The sequence below is a fragment of the Bubalus bubalis genome, chromosome 24 (assembly GCF_019923935.1).
Source record: "Bubalus bubalis isolate 160015118507 breed Murrah chromosome 24, NDDB_SH_1, whole genome shotgun sequence".
Taxonomy (NCBI): Eukaryota; Metazoa; Chordata; class Mammalia; order Artiodactyla; family Bovidae; genus Bubalus; species Bubalus bubalis.
Window position 1 is genome coordinate 31463672 of NC_059180.1, and position 19865 is coordinate 31483536.

Sequence of the window (19865 nt, forward strand, 5' to 3'; positions counted from 1 at the left end):
ATCATAAGCCCTGGAATCTGGACATCTTACCTTACACGGCACAAGGGACTCTGTAGCTGTGACTAAATTCAGGATCTTGAGATGGGGTGACTACCCTGGATAGTCTCTCTGGGCCTGACATAACCTCAGGTATCTTTAAAAGAGGTAGGGGGAGGGCTTCCCTGGTGGCTCAGTGGTAAAGAAGCCACTTGCCAATCCATGCAGGAGACATGGGTTGGATCCCTGGTCAGGGAAGATCCCACATGCCTTGGAGCAACTAAGCCCATGCGCCACAACCACTGAGCCTGTGCTCTAGAGCCTGGGAACCAAAACCAGTGAACCCACATGCTTCAGCTACTGAAGCCCACTCACCCTAGAGCCCGTGCTCCCCAACAAAAGAACCCACGGCAATGAGAAGCCCGTGCACCACAACTATTGAGCCTGTCTTCTAGAGCCCAGGAACCACAGCAAGAGAACCCACCGCAATGAGAACCCCATGCACAATGATGAGCAGCCCCTGCGCTCCACAACTAGAGAAAGCCTGTGCACAGCAACGAAGACCCAGCACAGCCAAAAACAAAAATAAATAATAAAATTTTTACAAAAAAGAGGGACGGGGAGGGAGATCTGAGGCAGAAGGGAAGGCGGCAGCATGACAAGAGAAGCAGAGCCTGGAGTGATGCGGCCACAGCCAAGGAATGCTGGAAACTGCTAGAAGCCACCAGAAGCTGCCAGAAGCCGGAAGAGGCAAGGAACAGATCCTGCCCGGGAGCCTCCAGAAGGCACCTGCCCTGCCATCGCCTTGCCTTTAGCCCAGTGAGACTGAGTCTGGACTGCTGCCCTCCATAGATGCAGGAAAATTAATTTGTGTTGTTGTAAGCCACAAAGTTTGCAATAATTTGTTAGAGCAGCAGCAGCAAGAAATTAACATATCGTCATACTGTGTGCTGTGTATGTGTGTGTGTGCGCTCAGTCACTTCAGTCACGTCTGACTCTCTGTGACCCTATGGACTGTAGCTCGCCAGGTTCCTCTGTCCATGGGATTCTCCAGGCAAGAATACTGGAATGGGCTGCCATGCCCTCCTCCAGGGGACACCTGTACATTTATATACACACACACACACACACACACACACACACACACACACCACATTCGTAGCTTTGTATCTGGACTTGTTTCTTTCCTTGTCTAGATCATGGACATTTTCTCCGTAACATTTGAAGATCTTTGGAAACATGATTTTAGATGGCTCCCCAGTTAAACACAATTTATTTCATGACTGCTGGGAACATAATACAATGCCAATTTTCCCCGTGTAGTGCTTTGAACATCCCTGTGCATAACTAACCGTCCTCATTTCTAGTTCCTTCAGGGAGATTTCTGTATGTCTAATAATAGGAACAGATTTAAGGCTTTAAGGGAAAGCTAAGAAGTGTGTTTTTATCCATAAAATAGTCATCACGTCGCTTCACATCCTGCCTTTTTTGTCCATACACACACAGATTTTTTTCATAGGTGTGATTCTAGTATATACCTAATTTTGTGACCAACCTTCTTTACTTAATAGTAGTTCATCAATACTTTTCAAAGCTGTCAATAATAGTAACAGCAACAATAGGGACAGCCACTGCTACTTACTGAGCATTAAGTACGTACCAGCCACTGCACTCCACACTTTCCATCTAACCTCAGTCCTCTCAACCACCACGGCCGTCTCCATATCAAAGACAAGGCTGAGACCCAGCCAAGTGAAGTAACCGGCCCAGTGATACACAGTTATAAGTGGGACAGCAGAAAGGGACCTCAGAGCTGTCTCACTGTGAACCACGTCATCACACCATCTTGCAAAGTGAGGGGGGCTCTGCCCCCTTGAAAAGGATCGTGTTCACAACTGCTTGATGGATTCCAACCCAGGAGCTAAACAGACTCACTGACCCCTCTGAGAAGGTGACAAGATCTTTGAACCTTCCTTCCAGAAGGATGTGAATACGCACATCTCCATAAACTGGACACCAGGCTGACAAGCTCAGTCTAAGATTGCAATTTAGCTCAGGGAGCACAGACTGCCTTCTTCCTGGGAGCCATGAGCTGGGTGAAGCCATGGGCCCCTAGGTAGACAAGAAGGATGTGTCCCTAACAAGCTTCTGGTCTCGTGGGCAGGACAACAGGTGAGGAGGTCTTCAGGGGAATGCCTCTGGGCAGGTCCCTCAAGCATGCTAAGCTTCAGACTCCTCTCTCTTAACAGAAGCCCCGAAATATAGACTCCCCCAGGGTTACTGGGGTAAATGGAGAAAAGAGAGATAAAACACTGAGCGTGACGTCCAGCCCACGGTGACCAACCAGTTTGCTAAAGAATTACCTTCTTATCCGAGAGCATACAAGTTGTTTCCTCTTTTCCTTTTTCACGGCATCTAAATGTGTACATACATGCAAGTGTGTGTATGCATTCGTGGATCAAGTCAATCTCTGAAATCATTTCAAAGAAACATCCCGGGGTACTCTTTCTTCCCCCTTCTGATGCCTATGTCAGAAGCTTTCTCTATCTCCTTTATACTTTAATAAAACTTTATTACACACAAAAAAAAAAAAAAAAAAAAGAAACATCCCAAGAAGGACTGGTAAAACCACCAGCACAGTGGATCACTCAGAATGCCTTCTCTCAATCCTTAAATGCCAAACTAACCCCCTTCTGAAACCCACTATTACTTCTTTAAAATTTTAACTCAGTTGCAGCATGTGGGATCTAGTTCCCTGACCAGAGATCGAACCTGTGCCCCCTGCATTGGGAGCATGGAGTCTCAGCCACTGGACGACCAGGAAAGTCCCCCGAAACCCATTAGATCAGTCCAAACCACACAAATGCATAACTTTTCTTTTAACGTGTTTCCCGTTTAAAAGTAAAAATTTTTTCTTTTAAAAAAAATTGGCCTAGGCAGCAAAGTGTTGCATGAAATCACTCTGCGTCAGTGTCTGTACATAAAGATAGAATAAAGTGAAGGAAGGCTTCTACTTGAAGCCTCTCTCAGAAACCAAGACAGGACATTTGCTGAGAGTATCGGGGCCAGCCGGCCAGCCAGCCAATAACTTGCATTGTAACCCACCAGACAACCATCAGTACATCCAGCACGACTTCAGTCCAGAGACTCTCATCTGCATCCTGTCTTTTCTGAAAACTGCAGTCACCTCCCTCTGACCTTGAAAACACACGAAACACTTCAAGGCGTGTTTTCACCTTTCCATTTCTAAATTGCTTACCACTCCGGAATCCTTCTAAAGCTCGCCTGAATGATGCGGCTGCTGATCATCAATATCCCAGCAGGGCTCCGCTCCCACTGCCAGAATTAATGTGGTCTATTTAAAGCGCAGCTCACCTGCCACTTAACACCTGCGGTGTCCATAATTTAATTGGGGCGTATACACTGATTGCTTACTGCTCCAAACCGGAGGCTGATTCCAAAAGCGGGTGAGGGCTTCTGGTTCTCCCAGCTCCTGAAAGCCATCTGCTGACAAGAACAAGAACCAGGAGGGGAGCACTAAGGTGAGCTACCTGGGGGTCCCTGCTGACAGAGGATGACAGAGGATTTTTGCAAAGTTTCCACACTAACCGATGCCAATTCAAAGAACGCACTTTGGCGGACAAAAACCCTGGCACAAATTCTAGTTCAGGCCTTGCGTGACCCTGGGCGACTTATTCTGTCCTTCATTTTCCTCATCTGTAAAACGGGGATAACTACCTGCCTTTGAGGTTTGAGATGAGGGGGAAAAAATTGAGAAAATAAAGCATGTGTATGAAGTACTTCATGGCCAAGACAGGCGAAGAGCAAGCCTTGCCCTTTCTTCTGGCCCCGTGCCTCTCTTTCCCAGGGGATCTGTGTTCCATTTGCTTCTCTGTAAAGTCCCTTTAGCACTACCAACCACTGTCTCCCACAGGGCTCGGCAGGTGACCCGGGCTGAGCAACCACCTGGCCACAGCAGGGCGGGCACCTCAAATCACCTTACTCAGCGCCCCCTCGTTCTGGCCCTGCTTGACATTTTGTATGACTTTTGTGTGACCTTCGTGTGATGGAGTCTTTTCTGTGGTTTTATTTTTTTAATATTATATAAAAATATGATTGATCTTGATGGGCTGAGGGTTTTTGGAGCTCCCTCCAATTCTCTGCCTAAAGTGGGTATTACCCTGGCCTCACCCTGGTCCCAGCCCTGGACCAGTGGGCACCCCCCACGACTATACCTGAACCACTAGAAGAGAGGCCTTGTCTCTTTTCAGAGTGAAGTCAGCAGACAACAACCGAAGGGCCAGATTCAGCAGCCCCATCGCTGTGTGTGCAAATAAAGTTTTATGGGAAGGCAGTCATGGCATTTGTTTACAAGTCGTCTGTAGCTGCGTTCCTGCTACAAAGGCAGAGCTGCTATAAAAACTTACAGCCCACAAAGCCTAAAGTACTGTACGCGCTATTCGATCCCTTAAGGAAGAAGTTTGCTAACTTCTGTGCTAGAGGTAGGAACTCTTCATAGCCATGTCAATCTGGAGCTTCCTGGGGCAACTGTACCCTCTCATGTAGAGTTGCCCACTTGGGAGAGAGGCCAACCCAGAGAAGTGGTGATGAGAGAGATCCAGGGACAGACATGGGGATGCTGAGCCCCTGGATCTGGCTCCACCCCTAGTTTTCTTATTTATTGAAGGTAAGAAGTGCCCTTTTCTGCTTCGGGCTGTCTGCGAGTCTGGCTGTCACTTGCAACTAGAAGAAGCCTAATGCAGGGAGCACGGGCATGTTCTTCAATCACCTGACAATCATTTCGGGGGGACCCACATGGCAGGCTCTGGGGGGGTGGGGATATCCCTCAAAATTAAACAAGAAACAGGGCCTCCTGCAGCAGTCCAGTGGTTAAGACTCTGCCTTCCAATGTAGGGCATGCGAGTTCAACCCCTGGTCAAGGAACTAAGGTCCACATGCTATGGGGTATGACCGAAAACCTTAAAATAAAATTAAAATAAAAAATAAACAAACAAAAAAAGCACCACTCAACAAGAAACAGAAAACACAAAGACAAGGTGCGAGGCTCCCTGTAAACAACAAAGGACACATTGAGTCTGGAGGTACAGACAGCTGGCTGGAAGGCTCTGTCACAGGCAGAACACCCACCCTCCTGACCTTCGCCTCACTGTCTCAGGGCACTGCTCTCTGCTATCGTTCAGTCACTCAGTCGTGTCCGACTCTTAGCGACCCCGTGGACTGCAGCACGCCAGGCTTCCCTGTCCTTCACTACCTCCCGGAGTTTGCTCAAACTCATGTCCATTGAGTCGGTGATGCCACCCAGCCATCTCATCCTCTGTCGCCCCCTCCTCCTCTTGCCCCCAATCCTTCCCAGCATCAGGGTCTTTTCCAGTGAGTCAGCTCTTCGCGTCAGGTGGCCACTCTGGGCCTCGCATTCACGACGGGAACAGAAGAAAGAGGTTAAGATAAAGCCAGCTCTACTACCTCGTTTTTTTCAGACAAGGATAAATGCACACAAGAGAGTGAAGAACATGTCAAGACTGGCTAAACTGCTCATGAGCTTTAACCTAGAGAAGGACACCCCACAGCCCCAAGCACAATCAGGGCTATGATAAGCCAAAGAAGAAAAGAGGGATGGATTTCTCAGTAGGAAACCAACAGAATCAGCCATACACAGTATCAACCATTCCAGGAACAAAAGGCAAGCAGAGTGCTTCCACGTTTCCGCCTGAGACCTGGGTGACCACAGGCGTCCTCAAAGCCCACTCACACCTGGGTGAGCCTGACGACAAGACACAAGTGCCTGGCAAAGCCGAGTTTCCAATGAGGGGCCGTGGCTTTCTTGCTTGGCCGTGACTCAGTCGGCCACAAGGCCGCCTCCTGGAACTAGAACACAGGGACTGGGCTTTGACCATGAATAACACACGATACAGACTCATACAAAATATGTAAACTTGAAACTTTTTTTGCTCTCTTAAATTGTGGCAAAACATGCATAATAAAATTTACCACCTTAACCATTTCAAGTGTATAATTCAGCGACATGAAATACATTCACAAAGTCATGCAACCACCACCACTCTCCATTTCCAGAACTTTTTCATCATTGAAACAGAAACCTCACAGCCATTAAACACTAACACTCTCCCCATCCTCCCCTCCCACATCCCGCCCCCTGTAAACCTCTATTCCACATACTTTCTCTATGAATTTGACTATTCTAGATTCTATGTATAAGTAGAATCACACAACATGTGATCTTTTGTCTGACAACTCTCACTTAGTATGTTTTTAAGGCTCATCCATGTTACAGTAAGTAGCAGCGTGTCTTCTTATAACTGAATAATATTCCATTATAAATAGTATGGGCTTCCCAGATGGCTCCATCGTGAAGAGTCTGCCCGCCAATGCAGGCGATGCAGGTTTGACTGCTGCGTTGGGAAGATCCCCTGGAGAAGGGAATGGCAACCCACTCCAGTATTCTTGCCTGGAGAATTCCATGGACAGAGGAACCTGGTGGGGCACAGTCCATGGGGTTGCAAGAGTCAGACACGACTGAGTGGCTGAGCACAAACATACTCAGAGTAAACACCACACTTCGTTATCCATTCACCTGTCGATGCACGTTTGGGTTCCTGTTTCTTTGTTTAGGCTCTTGTGAATAATCCTGCTATGAATATTTGTGATTCCCTGCTTTCAGTTTTTTTAGGTCTGCATCTAGGAATAGAATTGCAGGATTGTTTGGTAAATCTATGCTTAATTTTTTGAGAAGCCATCAAACCATTTTCCACAGCGGCTATACCATTTTACATTCTGAAACTGAAATTAACTCTGCTATTAAATTCCCTTTCAGTTAGGAAAACAAACTTGCCAGTAAAGGCAACTTATCCACTGTCCTGTTTTTTGCTTTTTTTTCAATTGTAGTATAATTCACTGAATATAAAATTCAGCATTTTAAAGTGTATAGTTCAGAACTTGATGCATTTTTAAAGAATAAATAAACACACAATGATCTGATATTGCTTTTGAAGACTTCAGTAGATTTAAACGTAAACATCCCTACTGACTCTAACGAACAAGTGCCAATTATCTTAGTGGGGGTGAACGGAAATTACAGAAATAAAGCAAGGAAAGGAGGGTCAATTGGCACTTACTGCCCAGACGGGACCTGGCTGCCTGCTCCCTCTCCCTCTCCGCCTCACTTCATCCCACTCTCGCTGTCACTCACCCTGCAACAATCCCCCGGGTCTCCTGGCCACTCCACCAACAAGCCAAGCTTGCTCCATCCCAGGGCCCACCCAGTCACAAAAACAGAAACCACACGAGCTAGCCCACTGAAGGAACTTCACATAAGGCATCTGTTACAGAGACCGTGGAAGCCAAAAAGCAAATAGGAGATACCGAGGGAACACAGAGACAACTGACGTCAGACATCCAAACCATTCTGGACTTCCCAAGTGGTCCAGTAGTTAAGAACTCCATGCTCCCAATGTTGGGGGGCACAGCCAGTGCGGGGGAACACGGGTTCAATTCCTGGTCTGGGAAGATCCTGCATGCCATGTGTTGTGGCCAAAACAAAAAAGGACCCAACCCTAGAGCCAGAGGAACCAAAGGCGGTACCAGGTGACGCTACCGTGGCTGTGGGTACCAGCTGGACTGTGGCAGAGGGACCAAGGGGTAAAGTAGGGGAACAGGAGGAAGGCCTGACCAGCAGCAGAGGGGGACCTCCACGGACCACAGGAAGCACTGTCACTGCTAGAGATGCCCCCCACCCCCAATCAAGCTGCTTCCCTGTCCTCTCACCTGCCCCCCGCATCACCACCTCCCACTGAAAGGATGGGAGAGGGGGCCTGGGAAACAGAGCTTGCAGGGGAAGGGCAGGGAGTCAACTGGAGAGCAAACACACAAATGACTGGTGCAGGAGAGAGAGAGAGAGAGAGAGAGAGAGAGAGAGAGAGAGAGAATGTGTGTGTTTTAGGCAAGAAAAAAAATTTTTTTTTATTTTAATTGGAGGCTAATTACTTTACAATATTGTGGTGGTTTTTGCCATACATTGAACTTGTTGAACCACCTGGGATTCCTTCTCGCAATAACCCCCTCCCTTCCTTTGGGCTCTATTCTAACGTCCCCATCTGACTACTCTATAAAGAAAAGGAAAACCTCCACCGTGACAGACTGCTGGCGACTCATCTAACTCTGTCCTCGCTTCCACCTGAACCCATAGACGGAGCACACGTCCCAGCCGCTCCACGGGGGCCACGTGCCTCACAGGTGCCGCCTCTCCCTGGCGCCCTCCTCACTCATCTCTGGGGGCTGTCTGGCCCTGGGAGCAGCTGGCGTCTGGGTTCCCAGCTCTAACACCTCAGCCCGCACAGCTGGCCCTTGTCCACGTGACACAGGGGTCCACGTGGCACCTCCTTCATGCTCCCAGTGGGAATCTCCTCCAGCGCTTCCCAAACCTGTGCCCCGTTTTCCTCTAGGGGTGTACTCCATACTCTGTGCAAGATCCATTTTCACACTGACAGGGTGAAGGACCCACGGAACCAACAGACTGGATAATAACTCGAAACTGACAACTCTGAGCCCAGGTTTGAGCCTTTTGAAAAAAAAAATTATTTATTTGGCAGCATCAGGTCTTAGTTATGGTATGCTGCTGCTGCTGCTGCTAAGTCACTTCAGTTGTGTCCGACTCTGTGCGACCCCATAAACGGCAGCCCACCAGGCTCCTCTGTCCAAAGGATTCTCTAGGCAAGAACACTGGAGTGGGTTGCCATTTCCTTCTCCATGGTTGTGGCATGTCGGATCTTAATTTCCCAACCAGGGATCAAACCCACATCCCCTGCACTGGAAGGCAGATTCCCAGCCGCTGGACCACCAGGGAAGTCTCCGGGTCTGAGACTTAACATACAGGACATCAAGATTAAACACCTCTGAAACAGCCAGAGGTCCCCTCCGGCCAAGAGGCACCAGTCTGGCTACAGCAGATCCTAATATGTGCGTGCTAAGTTGATCAGTCATGTCTAACTCTTTGTGACCCCATCGTCTGTAGCCTGCCAGGCCCCTCTGTCCATGGGATTCTTCAGACAAGAATATTGGAGTGGGTAGCCATTCCCTTCTCCAGGGGATCTTCCCGACCCAGGAATCAAACCCGCGTCTCTTACGACTCTTGCATCAGCAGGCAGGTTCTTTACCACTAGTGCCGCCAGGGAAACCCCAGATCCTAATATCCTGGGACGGTTTTGTTCCCCTTTCTAAGTGGCCACTGGCCCAAGCCCTCAGCCACCCCAGCGGTCAAGGAGCCTCCCCAGGACTCTGTGGACATTGCCCGAATCTAGCATCTCACTGGTTAACAGCTCACCCATGGCGAGAGCACACTGGCTCCCTCCCTAAGGCCAGCATTTCCCCTCCAGCTGCTGAACATTTTTATTGCCAATCTGGACACCTTCTCTGCCCCTTCAGCAAACATCCTCCCAATGTCTCTTTCACCAGACCTAGCTGATTTGCAAGTTTGCGAATTCACCAGAGAAATAAAAACAGGGAACTGAAAACATGACGGGATGGAAGGCTGGGGTGGGTGGACTTCCCCTCACGGTCAGAAGGAGGGGCCCAGGGTTCTCCTGGCACAGGCGGCTTCCTCCACAAATAATTTTCTACAGAAATGAAATTGTTACCCAAGGTGACGTGGTGAAGCAAAATATAAACTCGGATTTGATTTAAATGCAATCAACCATTTTCAAAAATCCCCACCGAGGATCATGGGAGTCGGTTTCTCTAATTTTAGAGTTGGGGGTATATTAATACCACCTGTTTTCAACTGTGAAGATGCACAGACAGAAGGGGCAGGGCTTGGCACCCCAGGAGAATGAGCAAGACCTGAAGTCTGGGTCCTCCAGTCATTATTCCGAATGCAGTCTTTCTATGGCCAGGCCCTTCTAGTACACTGGAGCTGCAATGTGAGCAAGAATGGACCCAGCCCCGGACCACCGAGAGAGGGCGACAAGAAAACAGTGGCATCATACTGAGGTTTGTCAAGAGGAGGACTCAGGACTACTGGGGGGGCAGGGCGGGTGGCAGGAGCCAAGAGGAGGGGCACTGTCAGGCTGAACTGGTGGGGACCTTGTGAATGACTTTGAGAGATACCTGAAACTTCAAGAGAGAAGAGATCAAAACCACCATGAGATATCACCTGGCAGCTGGCAGAATGGCTACCACCAGAAAGAACACAAATAGCTCTTGGGCTCAGATGTAAGTGGTGGCAACCTGGCGAAATGCACCAAGGAGGTCAGAATCATGAGCAAATATGGGATCCGTCATGATGCCTCCCTCAGGAAAGTGGTGAAGAAAACTGACACCAGCCAGCGTGCCAAGCACACCTGCTCCTTCTGTGGCAAAACCAAGAAGAGACGAGCCGTGGGCGCTCGGCACTGCGGTTCCTGTGTGAGAACAGCAGCTGGTGGTGCCTGGACCTTCACCACCACCTCTGCCGTCACAGTCAAGGCTGCATCAGGAAGCAGACTACGGAGCTGAGGGACCAGGAGAGGCACCATCGGACAGTGTTGCTAGCTTCCCAGGTGGCGCTAGTGGTAAAGAACCCAGCTGCCAGCACAGGAGATGCAAAAGATGGTGGGTTCGATCCTTGGGTCAGGAAGACCCCTGAAGAAGGAAATGGCAACCCACTCCAGTATTCTTCCCAGGAGAATTCCATGGACAGAGGAGCCTAGTGGGCTACATCCACGGGGGCGCAAAGACTCAGACACAACTGAGCAACTAATACTTTCACGTTTAGCCTATAATAAATAGGTTAATTTATGTAACGAAATTTTAAAACACACACACACAAGTAACAATGTTGGTGAAGACATGGAGAAATTGGAACTCTTATGTATTATGGAGAAACTGAACTCTTGTGCATTGCTGGTGGGAATTTTAAAAGAAGCATCCAGTATGGAAAACAGTATGGTGGCTCTTCAAAAAAGTAAACACAGAATGACCATGTGATCCAGCCATCTACTTAAGCTTGAACAACTATTTGTACACCCATGTTCGCGGCTGCACTTTTCACAATAGCCAATAAGCAGAAGTAACCCATCGATAGATGAGTGGATAAACAAAGTGTGGTCTATCCATGAAATCGATTATTACCTAACCTTAAAAGAGAAGAAAATTCTGATACATGCTACAAATGCATGAACCTTGAAGACATTATGCTAAGTGAAATAAGCCAAACACAAAAGGACAAATACTACATGACTTTACTTATATGAAGGACCTAAAGTAATCAAATTCATAGAGACATAGATTGGTGGTTGCCAGGGGCTAGTGGGAGGGTAAATGGAGAGTTTTTATTTAATGGGGGTGGTGTTTCAATTTGGGAAGATGAAAAGGTTCTGAAGATGGATGGTGGTGATGGCTGTATAATCTGAATGCCCTCAATGCCTTTCAACTGTATGCTTAAAAACCGTTAAAATGGACATTTTAATAGTGTGGATACTTTTTTGAACTTTTCAAGGAGATCAAACCAGTCCATCCTAAAGGAAATCAGTCCTGAATATTCATTGGAAGGACTCACGCTGAAGCTAAAGCTCCAATACTTTGGCCACCTGATGCGAAGAACTGACAGATTGGAAAAGACCCTGATGCTGGGAAAAACTGAAGGCAGAGCAGAAGGGGACAAAAAAGGATGAGATGGTTGGATGGCATCACCAACTCAATGGACATGAGTTTGAGCAAGCTCTGGGAATTGGTGATGGACAGGGAAGCCTGGTGTGCTGCAGTCCATGGGGTCGCAAAGAGTCGGACATGACGGAGCGACTGAACTTAATGACAATTTTTAAAAGATAAAGAGAAAAAATAGAAGTTTGAGCAGCTGCGGGGGAAGGAGGAGGCTGGGAGGAAGCCCGAGGGCTGGCCAGGAGACTGGGTGAAGGGCAGAGCCATGCACTAAGCAGGGAGCACAGGACCAAACATGGGGGTGAGGGCAGGGATGGCGACTCAGTCATGTGGACTCTCACAAGCCCTTGGTACATTCAAACGGAGACACTCAGGAGAAAGACCAGGAGTTGACCTGCGGGAAGTATAACTTAATCAACACATAGACAGCAATTTTCACCAAGAAATTCAGACAGTATGTGTAGAAACAAGAGTCAACAACAGAATCCAAGGATACATACATGCTAAGTCACTTCAGTCATGTCGGACTCTTTGCGACCCCGTGGACTGCGGCCTACCAGGCTCCTCTGTCCATGGGATTCTCCGGGCAAGAACACTGGAGTGGGTTGCCATGTCCTCCTCCAGGGGACCTTCCCAACCCAGGGATCAAACCTGAGTCTCTTATGTCTCCTGCTTTGGCAGGCAGATTCTGGGAAGCCCAATCCAAGGATAAGTAATATTTAATGTCTGAGGGTGAGGAAGTGATATGCCAGAAAGGATCTTCAGAAGTAGAAAGTGTGCCAAGAGGTTGGGCCATGGCATTATAGAAGAGAGAAGACAAAGTGTCAAGGTCGGAGGTGACAAAGGCTGCTGAGCAGATAAGGAAAATTACATTTTAGTTTTACAAGACGGGCATCTCAGTAATAAATGTGCCTCTGGTATGTTCAAAATCAGGCCTATCACCTTGTAACAGACTGCCAACACATAACCCGATGGTGATCTACAAGAACATCAAATTCCAAGGTAATGCCATTGAAATGCCACTTTTATAACCGAGGGGGGTCCCCTCAAAATTCATCTATTGAAATTCTAACCCCCAAAGATGACGGTATTAGGATATGGGGCTTTGAGTGGACTTTGGTGATGAGGGTGGCACCTTCGTGAATGGGATTAAAAGAGGCTCCTTCTAACACATGAGAGCACAGTGAGAAGGCACAGGCTATGAACCAGCAAAAAGAAGCAACTCGAGAGTGACCACGGCTCGAGGCACCTCAGGAATCGTGAAACACATGTGCACACTGAACAATGCCCTTCCTTCCCACCAAAGGATATTTATTGAGCATAATTTTACTGAAGAACCCATATACTTCTAGACACCATGCCAGGAGCTGGAAAGTCAGGAGGAAGTGAAACAGACACGGTGCCTGGCACGCCCAGCACGCACCATCTAGCAGGGTAAACGGACCACAGACATCTGAACACAGCGTGGCAACAGGTTTTGGCGGCATCCTCTGACCTATGTTCTCGAAGAAGGGCTTGGCACACTTTTGCTGTAAAGAACGCGCTAATATCTACTTAAGACTTTATGGGCCACATAGCCTCAGTCACACTTTTGCCTAAAAGCAGCCAACAGTAAATGAATGTTTGTGATTGTGTTCCAACACAACTTCACTTACAAAAACAGGAGGTAGGACGTGGTTTGCTGACCTTTACACTGAGTGATCCTAACTTACTCAATACTTACTGCTTAATTTACTCACAAGTTCAAACTGGGGTGACTGTGATATTTCAGAGAGTCCTCGTTCTGGAAACAATATGCCATTAAGAATAAAATCAGGAGCTTCAGGGAATTCTCTGGTGGTCCAGTGGCTAGGACTCCAGGTTCCCGATGCAACGGGCCCAGATACCATCCCTGGTGGGGGAACTAGATCCCATATGCCGCAACCAGGACCACAAGCACCCAAATAAATAAAGTCAGGAACTTTATTTAAAAGTCAGGAGAGCTTTTTTTTAAAGTCGGGAGCTTCAGAATCACAGTCATATAGGCCTGAATAGAAATTTCAGCTCTGCCACTTTTGGCTCTGGTACATTAATGAAATTATTTCATTTCTTTGAGCCTCATTTTTTTTCATTTGTAAAATGGGGATGCTGTCATTCACTCTGCATAATCATTTCAACAATAAACTGGAAAAATGAGCACAAACAGTCTGACAAACCCCCTAGGTCACAGAGCTGCTCAACATGAGTCACCAGCAAACACTAAGAAAGCCAGGCTTGTGGTTCAAGGAAAGGAGCAGAAAACACCCAGGTGTCATTTCTAGGATGAATGTGTTTGAATGCGCTAATCACATCATTCCTCCCATTTCCGGCACACAGGCTCTGACTCTTCTTAAGTTGTCTTGCTTTTCTCTCTCATTTAAGTTAGGATAATTTTGGATATGAGTAAAAAGAAATCCAACTTAAAGTGCCTTAAAATATTAAGGAATTAATTATCTCACATAAGACTAAGTCCAGGGTTGGTTGATTCGGTAGCTCAGTGATATTATCAGGGGCCAGGTATTTTCCATTGTTCTGAGATCCCATCCTGAGTGTACTGACTTTCGTCTTCAGACTTGTTCCATCCTCATAAGATCACTGCCACAGCTCCAAACATCACACAGGTCTCACACAACAACCCATGGCCATTAAGCCCTTCTGTGTCTGCATTTAAATTGCAAGAGGCCTTCTCAGAAGCCTCCTGGCAGACCTCTCCTTCCTTCCCGTTGGTCAGGACTGCATCTCAGGCCTACTCCTTAGTCAACTACTAGCAGCGTGGAATTCGTTACAGCTGGCCTAATCTGATCCAGATTCACTCCCCCTGCAGCCAGCCTCAGGGCAGAAGCTGGTGGCCACCCAACGTTGGAACAAAGTCAGAGTTCTATTAGCAAGAAAGAAGGGGCTGCAGGGTGGGGAATTACCACTGTCTGTTGTAATTATTCATGCTCACTTGCATAACTGGAATGCAAAAGTTAAATAAACTGAAGGACCAGACTCAGGAAACACAGGTTCCTATCTCATCACCAGCAAATCAACAGTCTGAGCAAATAAACCCAGTCACTTGTCAAAGTCAGAGGAAACGACTCTACTGGGCACGGCAGGCTCTTATTTCTGGGGTCTGAATTCTAAAGGAGACACACCAAGTGACCTTATTCCAAGCTTCTCTGGGTCCTGTGTAACCCAACTCACTGGAGAGGCTAACCAAAGGGATCACAGTTTGGGATGCCCACCAAGGCACAGCTGGGCTGGCAGTGTAACTGCTTAGAGCAACGCTTACCTTACTAACATTTCATAGCGGGTCAAGTAGGGGAAAACTCCCCAAGCTAAAAACAAAGAGAAATCTGAATGCTAAGCTAAAAACAAACAAAAGACACACCGGTCAGAATGGCTATTATCAAAAAAAATCTACAAACAATAAATGCTGGAGGGGGTGTGGAGGAAAGCAACCCCTCCTACAGTGTTGGTGGGAATGTAAATTGGTTACAGCCACTATGGAGAACAGTAGAGAGGTTCCTTACAAAACTAAAAACAGAACTACCATATGACCCAGTAATCCCACTACTGGGCACATACTGGGAGAAAACCATAATTCAAAAAGACACAGGCGCCCCAATGCTCACTGCAGCATGGTTTACAACAGCCAAGACATGGAAGCAGCAGAAGAGTGGATAAAGAAGACGTGGTACCTATAGACAACGGACTATTACTCAACCATAAAAAAGAACGAAACAGTACCATCTGCAGAGGTGTGGACAGTCCTAGAGACTGTCATACAGAGTGAAGTATGTCAGCAAGAGAAAAACAAGTATCGTAAATTAACGCTTATATGTGGAATCTAGGAAAATGGTATAGATGAACTTATTTGCAAAGCAGATATAGAGACAGATGTAGAAAACAAATGTATGGATATCAAGGCAGGGAGAGGGGTGGGATGAATTGGAAGACTGAGACTGACAAATATACACTACTATATATAATAAAAGAGATAACTTATGAGAACCTACTGTGTAACACAGGGGACGCCACTCAATTCTCTGTGGTGACCTAAAAGGGAAGGAAGTCTAAAAAAGACGCATTATATGAATAGGCATAGCCGATTCACTCTGCTGTGCAGAAGAAACTAAGACAACATTGTGAAGCAACTATACTCCAGTAAAAAGTAATTAAAAGAACAAACAAGACAAAAACACCTGACAGCCAGCAAACTAGGGAACGGGAGGTATACAATATATAGGTGGGGATTAAAATCATCACAAAGCGGAAGGAAAACTGCCTGCAGACTCCCTTTCCCAGACCACAGTTGATCCCAGGAGGAAATCCTGGTACCCGACTGGTATAACAGTAACTGAGGATGGTCACGCACACATAAGGCGCGCTGGGCCACGGGAAAAGGCACACAGCGGCAGCACCATTCAATGGCACATCGTCAGCTACGGAAGACTCGCTTGAACCAGACCAACTTCCCCAGAAAAACAACAGCAACTGCAAAAGCCAGACTTGTTTAAAAAAAAAAAACAAAAAAACTGAAGTCCTAGGAGCTATGCAAAGACAGGAAAGACGTGAGGAACTCGGATCCCAAAGAGAAGGGAAGTCTACAGACATGAGTCCTAACTACATGGAGAGCCAGGTTTTGCTCTGAGGCTTTTGCCAACCACAGAGCAACTCTGGTGAGAAGTTAAAAGGAGCTTTCAGAATTCCCACAGTCTTAAAAAAGAAAAAAGAAGAAGGAAAGAAAACACAGGTCAGGACCTGCAGATGCAGAAGGGCACTGGTAAGCACGTCAACTACGTCCCCCCAGAATTCAAGTCCACTCGGAGCCCCAGAATGTGACTATTTGGGGGAAGGCTCTAGGCAGATGTCATTAGTTGCGAGGCGGTCATACTGCAGCCAGGGAGGGGGAAGGGCGCCTAGTCTGATACAACTGGTGTCCGCCTGAGGAGAGGAGGGGACACAGAGGGACATGGACACAAAGGAAAGAAGGCCATGTGAAGACAGAGGCCGCGACGGGAGCGACAAAGCTGCAAGGCGAGGGGCTGCTGACAAGCACCGTGCACCAAGAACACACCCTCCCCCAGAGCCTTCCAGAAGCAACCAACCCTGCGGACACCTAGATTTTGGACTCCTGGCCTCCAGACTGTGAAAAGGTAAATTATCTCTCTGTTGTTTTGAACCACCCACGGTGTGCAAATTTGCCACGGCAGCTCCAGGAAGCTGATATAAGCTGGAAACCCCAAAAAACTACACCCTGGAAATACATGGGCCGTCACAAATACTAAAGCCCAGGTGTGAACCGCCTTGACCTTTGACTGGACTAAGTGGGTCTCCCTCTGCCCTAACTGTCTGAGAAGCAATAGTAAATCCTCTCTGAAGAAAGAGAGCACCATCCCAAACGTCAAAGTATCTCTACCCTTGTTCACACACAACATCTGGCATCCAGTCGAAAATAACCAGATACCATGCAAAGACAAGAGCATATTCAAAAGGAAAACAAAAACAAAAAATAGGACTTTCGGCTACAGCCCAGTGAGAAGGTTAACAAATCCTCGCCCTGAAAGCAATGATAAAGCTGGACAAATCTGACACAGATAATGCTTCCGACACTCCAGAAACTGGCTTCGGTGGCTTACCACCTGGGAGTGGTTTACTCTTGAAAACTGTTGAATTTCTGATAAGAAGAGGGGGAAGAGTACTAACAGGACAAGGATAAACGGCAGCCAACATGCCATCTCGAGGGTCAGAGGCCGCAGGGCGGGGCGTAGACTGCGGTGGATGAAGCACTTCTGGCCCACCGACAGAGGGCAGGGGTGCGGGGCCCCCAGCGGGGTCAACTGTCAACGTGGGCCCAGAGTCGCAGGTCCAAGTTCAAGAAAACCTACAAACCCATATCTCCACATAAGATCTCAAAATCTTTCAATGCTAGAATCTTAAAAACAAATTTTTAAACGCACTCTACAAAGGATTTCCCTGGCAGTCCAGAGTAAGACTTGACCTTCCAATGCAGGTGGTGCGGGTTCGAGCCCTGGTCAGGGAGCCTAGATCCCACATGCCTCAGGGGCCAAAAAACCAGAACATACACAAAATAAGTAGTATTGTAACAAATCAATTAAAAATCACACTCTGCGAGGGCACCAACTTCCAAATTCAGCCCTACATGCAGCCTAACCCCCGACAACCAAACGCAGCAGGCATGCCCCTGGTAGACTCTCAGCATTATCCCATTATTGTGATTTCCAACAATGTCACTTTGTTCAATCATTACGCTGAAGTTCAGCTTTTCTCTCTTCATTTAGAAACAGAGCTAATGCAACAAGCCTTGTGGATTAATTCACCATTACTCATTCTCTCCTGTCACTTTCAATTCAGTTAACGGAGCTGGAGAGGTCCACAGAAGAGCGATAACGGGCATCAGGCCGGCTGCCCGAGGAGGCGGGGAGCAGGGAAGAGCCAGGAATTTGACATGGGTCTGACCTGGGCTGGAATCCTCAGCTCTGCCATCTACCAGCTGTAGACGGGAACTTGGGCAACTTATTAACTAACTTGAGACTCAGGGTCATCGTTTGAAAAGCAAGGACACCATCACCTACGCTGGAAAGTAACTGGCATGTTATCACCGTGCACCAGCTCGGGCAGATCAATACCAAGGCCTCAAGCCCCCGCCACTATCCTATGAGGCAGATCCAGCTATGATCTTTATTTTACACAAGAGGAAACAGAAGCTCAGAGAGAAGATGTCCCAGAGAGTTTGTGTGTGACAAGTCGTGGAGAGGGGATTTCAACCCTGCTTCCCGATCACTAAGCTACACAGAGGGCCCAACCCCGCAGCCAGGAGTGACAAGGGAGCCAGACAAGGCTCATTTCTGTCTGATCCATCTCTCAGGATTTCATTTTCTCCATTCTGCCTGGCAAGGCCATTCCAACGGCTTTAAGAACAACCATAAAAAGCCATTGATCTGATCTTTCCCAACTCTTAGCAGCTGAAAAAACACCTGCCCTCCCCCATGAGGTTTTTAATCAAACATTCAATGGCAGGAAAGAGGGTTTTATCAGCCAAGGACCATCCTGCACCTGTGAATGGTTAATTACTGCTGCCGACAATGATGACAGAAGCCCCTGGCAGCCACTCAGGTGTGAAGCTAGTCTGGTCTTTGCTTCCCTTCTAACTGGCCAGGAGACGGTGCAGCACACACTCCCCAGCAGAAACAAAGCCAGAGGCCACTCGCTCATCAGCGTCTCCAAGACACGAGGATAGAAATCATGCTAAGATGCAGGGAAACAGTGAGAATGAGAAGGCTGGTGATGCCTCGCAAATGTCTAGGTGCTTCCGTGATCTTCAGGGCCAAGTAACAAAAAGACAGAAATTCTAGTCTGGATGGGAATACAAAGAGCCATTCTTCATGGTCAAAAGGTCAGAGCCTCAAGAAGGGGTGAGATGGAGAAAGAGGTTAGACGTGTAAAGGGTGTTTGGGAGAAGGTAACTGGTTAAACAATTGGAGGGGGGTGTGCATGTCTCTGAAATGAAGCAGGTGCTTCACATGAGGTTATCATGTGAATCCACCTGACAACCCCCCAGGGAGAGAGACGCTCTGTCTTTACAAGTGAAAATGGAGGGCACAGAGGGGCGTTTTCCCAGGGTCATGCCAGGCTTACCCTCGGAGTTTGACTCCAAAGCCATGGTTGCCTCTGCCATGCCCAGGAACTGTCCATAGCCTTGCGGTCCGTTCCACACCAGTTTCTCCAAGGTAGCTCCCCACAGACAGTAAGAAGGAAATAAAAAGAAAGAGGGGCCAGCAAGCCGGGGGGGACTCTCGGAAAAGCCATGTCCTCAAATAGCCATCAATCAGCCCTAAACCACCTCCACACAGAGCTCAGGGAAGCGTCCTGGACATACGATGTCACCAAGGGACTTCCCGGGTGGTCCAGTGGCTAAGACTCTGCCCTCCCAAGGTAGGGGGCCCAGGTTCAGTCCCGGTCAGGGAAGTAGATCCCGCATGTCCCAAATAAGAGTCTGCATGCCACAACGAAGATCAAGGATGTCACGTGCCACAACTGAGATCTGGCTCAGACAAAATTTTTTTTTAAAGTGCCACAGAGACTACTGAGGCTGACATTCAAGGAGGCCAAGGTAGCTAGCTGCAGTTTCTACAAAGACTGAGGCCCTTGAAGCTGGCTCTTCTCTGAACTGGCCCACTGTGACCCATAAAGGT

At 47.8% G+C, this 19865-nt stretch overlaps 1 protein-coding gene across 14 annotated transcripts in view; it reads right to left on the minus strand.

The window, feature by feature from the left end:
- The window catches only part of SNX29 (sorting nexin 29), a 586612-nt gene that overhangs the window by 516905 nt on the left and 49842 nt on the right, over window positions 1-19865 (minus strand). Inside the window, exon 1 of one of the 14 annotated variants that reach the window (XM_044935762.2) lies at window positions 14124-14957. The exons of the other annotated variants lie outside the window; for them this stretch is intronic. The gene's annotated coding sequence lies outside the window, so the exon portion shown is untranslated. Of the gene's footprint in view, window positions 1-14123; window positions 14958-19865 lie in introns of those variants that run through there. 14 annotated transcript variants of the gene reach the window in all.